The sequence below is a fragment of the Symphalangus syndactylus genome, chromosome 6 (genome assembly GCF_028878055.3).
Source record: "Symphalangus syndactylus isolate Jambi chromosome 6, NHGRI_mSymSyn1-v2.1_pri, whole genome shotgun sequence".
NCBI lineage: Eukaryota > Metazoa > Chordata > Mammalia > Primates > Hylobatidae > Symphalangus > Symphalangus syndactylus.
Genome location: NC_072428.2, coordinates 79233904 through 79239959, shown reverse-complemented (window position 1 = coordinate 79239959; position 6056 = coordinate 79233904). Strand labels below are relative to the sequence as shown.

Below are 6056 nucleotides of genomic sequence, written 5' to 3'. Positions count from 1 at the left end.
AGCTCTACTTGCCCTAAAAGAATGTTAATGTGTAACAACCAATTAGAAAAAAGGTCACAATACTTCCTCCTTAATGCTGTATAAACTGCACAGTTAACTGTTGTAAGCAGAGCTTCTTTTTTTTTTTTTTTTTTTTTTGAGACGGAGTCTCGCTCTGTCACCCAGGCTGGAGTGCAGTGGCGCCATCTCGGCTCACTGCAAACTCTGCCTCCCTGGTTCACGCCATTCTCCTGCCTCAGCCTCCCGAGTAGCTGGGACTACAGGCGCCTACCACCATGCCCGGCTAATTTTTTGTATTTTGAGTAGAGACAGGATTTCACCATGTTAGCCAGGATGGTCTCGATCTCCCGACCTCATGATCCGCCCACCTCAGCCTCCCAAAGTGCTGGGATTACAGGCGTGAGCCACCACACCCAGCCATAAGCAGAGCTTCTTACCTCTTCTGGTTTGAAGCCTCCCAGTTCCCCAGCTATTCTTTTGAGTGCACAATAAACTCCTACAATTTTTAAATCTGATCTGATTTTTTTGACAAAACTTTCATTCCTATGTCTTTGAGGAAATGCACCAAAAGCACTCACCACTCTGTGTCTCTCTTGAAAGCTAATCTCTGTGGTATTGTTGTTCCACTGTGCCAATCTGAAGGCGCCCAGAGGAGGGAGAAACAGTGTAGGCCACTTTTCATGCTGTGATGACAGACAGCTGAATCACCCTGAATGTGTGCAATTGCATGGGTGTTTATTACTACAAGTTACATGGCGTTTGCCACAGATATGAGTCAACCCAGGAGCATCCTCATATTTGTCATCTTGTAATAATAATCAGAGTATGAAAGTACAAAAACCATTTGGGGGCGTTGATGACCTCTCAGAAACAGAGCTTTCTCATCCACCATGGCCACATTAATAGAAACATCTCTTTTTTTTTTCAGATGACTTACTTTTTAATTAAAAATTATTTTGTAGATTAGATGTGATTCCAGGTTATTACAGTATTTATAGCATTGTCATGTATTTGTGTTTTTATATTTTCTCTGGTAAGAAAGAGATGGAATTACATATACAGTCATAGGTATACTCAAAAAAGTGAATTTCTTAATGTAATGCCACCACCTCATTAGTTTCCATCAGGAAAAAAAAAAAAACTAAACTAATTCAGTAAAATAACTTTGGGTAACAACAATGTGCTGAAAAAAAAAAAAATAGAAACATCTCTCCTCTGTATCTTTTTTTCTGAAAGAAAGACCCTGAGCCTTGTGAACTATCCCTACCTGCACCAGCAGTGTCCTACCTTAGCAACACTTTGTAAGAGCTCTGGCAAGACATGAGTGAGTCTCCAAGTGATGAGAATCCACCCGATGCTGATGACTATAATGAATCATCTGAGTAGGAAGAACAGATTTTACCTTGTCATGTGCACTCCCAATTTTATCCTTTACCACCATCAACCTATGATCAGTACACTTTGCAATACTCTGCAACCAGGGATTCCACAGCACAGAAATGGGTGAGGACGATGGGCTATTTATACCTTCTCTTGATAATGGGAGCTGGAATGAAAACCTCTGGGTCTTGCACTGACCATAAGTCTCTGCAAACTCCTGATGATCACCTCACATGCCAGGGGTCTGTATAAGATAGTGTCTGGTTTGGATTTCCAAAAGAAAATGTGGGGTCATATTCAGCACGATAACAATTTCACATAGGAATTCTCGGTTTCTGAAAATAAATAAATAAAACCTCCCCATCATTACTTTTGGCTACTTCAGCCTCCTTCTCCACAGCTCCTGTGTGGTCCCCAGAGCCCCAGAGCCCATGTTTCTGATGCGTTGTCTAGGGGAACTGCACAAAGCATCTCCCCACTGTATCTCAGGAAAGCTGGGGGCAGACCCGTGGCAGTTTGGTGCTGCTAAAGGTTGTATCACAGGCTGACAACAGAGATGCCCTCTCCATCCTAGGGACTGAGGCTTCTATGGCAGCAAAACAACAACAAAAAATATAAAGAAATAGCCAGCAGCTCTGCCTCAACCAAATCCTTGGGGCTGTTGGATATATTCTCCCTAAACACTGTACCTTGACATCATCTGCTGTGTTCATAATAATCTGTGTTTCTAACTTCAATTCTTTTATTGTGAGCATCTAAGCATTTCTTTCATGATGGATGATAGCCTTGCTGTGTTAACATCACAGTGACTTTTCTTTCCCTTTCAGCCAACTACAGCAGTATTATCATCTATCTACATACTAATATTTAAACATACATATTTGTGATTTTAAAGTTTCTGACAACACATACTTGTAGCACAATTTCCAGCTATTAGCAGACAAATCACTTGCACTTTTTTGCTGATCTAGGGGTGTCAGAGGTAGTATTGGCATCTGGTTACTCATTTTTATTGCAGCTTCTGTCAGATTCATACAACAAACAGCCATCATCATTATATAGAAGACAGAAATATGTTTCCCAGAAATAGTTTTTTTTGGGGGGAAGAGCTTAGAGTCCTCAACCAATTTTAAACATACTTCCCTACTGAACCTTGACAATAAAACATCTTCATTCACCTTGTCCTGTATGGTATAATTGGACCCATGGGTGGAAGGGGTACAACAAAATTCCACCATGCATTATTGAAACATGTAAGAACTGCCTCATAGTCACCCCCAAACTATTTGCTTCAGATTACTGTAAGCAAATCTGAGGTTTACAAAAGTGAGGCTCAGGGACCAATTCTTGCCAAGTGGGAAAGGGAAAGGGGTGATCTGATGGGGTTATTGGGTGGGCCATCCATTCAGCCCCTAATGTGGAGAAGAAAGGAGTGGGCTAAGTTTACCGCCCCTCATCCATAGGCAAAAAATGAAACATGAATTGAGAGGCATCTCTCATCTTCGGATAACCAGACTAATTACTATAAAAATAGTCATCTCTTTTTTTGTGGCCTCCGCCGAAATGGAAGTGACCAAAATGAAATTCAATCCATTTATCATTTTAGACTGAATCAAGAACCATAAAGGACATTTCAATGAGCCTTCCCACATTCTCAGGAGAAATACATTTTCCCTTCTTTCCAAAGAGCTGAGACGGGAGTACGATGTTCAATCCATGCCCATCTGAAAGGATGATGAAGTTCAGTTGTGTGAGGACACTATAAAGGTCAGCAAATTGGCAAAGTAATCCAGGTTTACAGGATGAAATATGTCATCTACATTGAACAGGTGCAGTGGAAAAAAGCTAATTGCACAACCGCCCATGTGGGCATTCACCGCAGCAGGGTGGTTATCACCAGGCTAAAGCTGGACAAAGATGCAAAAAGATCCTTGAACAGAAAGCCAATTCTTGCCAAGTGGGAAAGGGAAAGGGCAAATATAAGGAAGAAACAATCAAGATGCAGGAATAAAGTAACCTTATTTACAAATAGTCTATATCTCCGAGTCTGTTCTAGATTATTAGGAAAAGGCTCCTCAACCATGGCCTGAGGAATAAGGAAGTATCTGCGCCATTCAAGCCATCAAAACCCACCTCATTCTAATATCTCAAAAGAAGATCATCACCCCCTTCCCTCAGGGGTGTCTGTTTTCTTTCTGGAGCCTTGAATCCTATTTCGGTTGTACTGCAGGTCCAGAGACATCCCACCCCAAAACCCGAAAACTTTCTTCCTTTCAATCTTTCCTCTTTTTTTTTTTCTTTTGAGGCAGGGTCTTTCTCTGTCACCCCGGCTGCAGTGCAGTGGTGCCATCATAGCTCACTATAACCTCAAACTCTAGGCTCAAGCAATCCTCATCCTCCTGCTTCAGCCTCCTGAGTATCTAGGTCTATAGGTGCGTATCACCACCACACCCTTCTAATTCTTTCTTTTTTTTTTTTTGTAGAGACAGGGTTCCACTATGTTGCATAGGCTGGTCTCCAACTCCGGGCCTCAAGTGATCCTCCCAACTCAGCCTCCCAACATGCTGAGATGAGAGGCATGAGCCACCCAACCTGGCCAAAAGCTTTTTTATTAAATACTATAGAGGAGATGAACATTATACTATCTGACTGTTATACACAACATACTTTCCTGATAATAAGTTTATTTCCTTATTAAGTGGTGAATAGGACATACTTTTGGAGCTATCCTCCCCATGGCTGTGGTGTCAATCCTTTATTTAATTAAAGGGTGCTATTCTCACATACTGACAAGGAACCCCTACGTATTGTTGAAAAGACATGCTAATATAAATTACTGTCCTCCCCCAAATTAGTGGATAAAAAAATAGTGCTATACTATAGCAGAAATGAGTCTCTGTGGAGTTACTCTAGCCCTTACCAGCAATAGTCTCTGGGAGTTGAGGAACAAGTTGGTGGAATAGCTGGCCAGGATCTATAGTTTCAAATCCCTTCCCTGGGAGACTGTGTGTAAAATGAATGACATGCATGCTTGTGAAGTGTTCTGTTTTAGGCATCATCTCTTAGGTATTATATCTTTTAGTGTATGGGATGGGGGAGGTGCATTTTTGTACTGCCAAAAATGGTCAATATTATCCATTTTGGTGGAAACTTTGAATATGACTCTGTGAGGATTTTGTACTTTTAAAAATAAAGTATTTTGAATTTTCTGTTTGGTAATTTATTTAAAAATACTTTAGTAAAAATAGTATGGTATAAATCCATGTGCAGGGTAAACTTGATCTACACATTAAGAGAGGTTAGTTGGCATTTGGAGAAAACTAATCAGGAATTCACACAGCAGATATAAACAGTGGACACTTCAAATATTGTTATGTAAATTTACACCAGAAGTAAGGTATGCTAGAAATAATTTGTTATTAATGAATGAGCAGTGTTCTAGATATGTGGTTGAGAAAGATTTCACATAAGGGAGATACAAGAATTCAGTAAGCCTTGCAGTCCAACATCTTCAGAGGAGTGGCTGAAGTCTAGAATTCCCTTTGGTCCTGTTTTTCCTGAATTAATAGAGGACCATGTTTTCCCCATCTAACTAGAAGCCTTTAGGATATCATGGCACCAGTCTCAAATTGAAATTTCCAGGCAGATACTTGTTGAAATGCATAAGAACAGAGAGCAGGACTTTATCATGCTTACAGAAGCAAGCTATAAGACTGTTCTGTGCCAGCATGAGAATAAATATTGTACCTATGGCAAAATTTGTAAGGGATTTGCTTTTATTGAAATTTAACACCTGAGAGCAATATTGGAGGTAAAGAATTCTGTAGCCTCTATATTCTCTGATTACCAGAGGCTACTCATATTTTCAAAATAATTTAACAATCACTGAATACAAAATTGGGGTAGGTGCATTTGTAACACATGTATTTTTGGGTTCATTTATGTCACTGGACATAAAGCTCTCCATAGCAACCTCTGTGGCAACTTAAATGGAGGGATATAAATGAATTTAAGATAGAGGAATATGCACAGTAGTAATTCCTAACACCACTCATCCTTCTCGCAAATTCATATGTCAAAACAAACAAAAAGCCCAAATTACATTAATCAGAAAATTTTGTTTAACTGACAGTGTCATTCATCCTAATGACAGAATTCCTCCAGGGAGAAGAACGTTTTCAGAAATTTGGCCAAATCCTTAACCTGATTCCCTCTATTGGTCCTGCGGCATAGCTAGTTGCTTGCTGATTGCATCTTCTGTTGTTTGAAGGGCAGTTGTTCTCATTAGTATTCACTCACTAGGAAGCGGAGTCAGAGGCCACCCTTTCACCAGTTTGCTTCAGGGACTGGTAATGAAAGGAAGAAATCACTTCACATTTCCCAAAGAGGTATGTGCCATCTCATACAGTTCATAGGGCAATAAAAAGCACTCTTCAGAATAGATAACTCTTTCACAATTACAGACCTAGGACACCAGAATGAGACTTTGACATTAGCCTTGTGCCTAGAGAGAAAAGAGATGTTCCACTGCCTTGTGAGCCATCCTATCTATAAATAGTTTTAATTACCTTTAGAATAATGGCAATTTCAGGTCTATTCTCTCCAGCCAGGAGCTCTCACCTGAGCCTAGGTAGGTCAATCCAGCTATCTACTAGACCCAGTATTTCATACATATT

General features: G+C 40.3%; 1 pseudogene; it reads left to right on the top strand.

The window, feature by feature from the left end:
• Nucleotides 1-2958: 2958 nt before the first annotated feature.
• LOC129483990 (large ribosomal subunit protein uL24-like) lies at nt 2959-3391 on the top strand (annotated as a pseudogene).
• The last annotated feature ends 2665 nt before the right edge of the window (nt 3392-6056 follow it).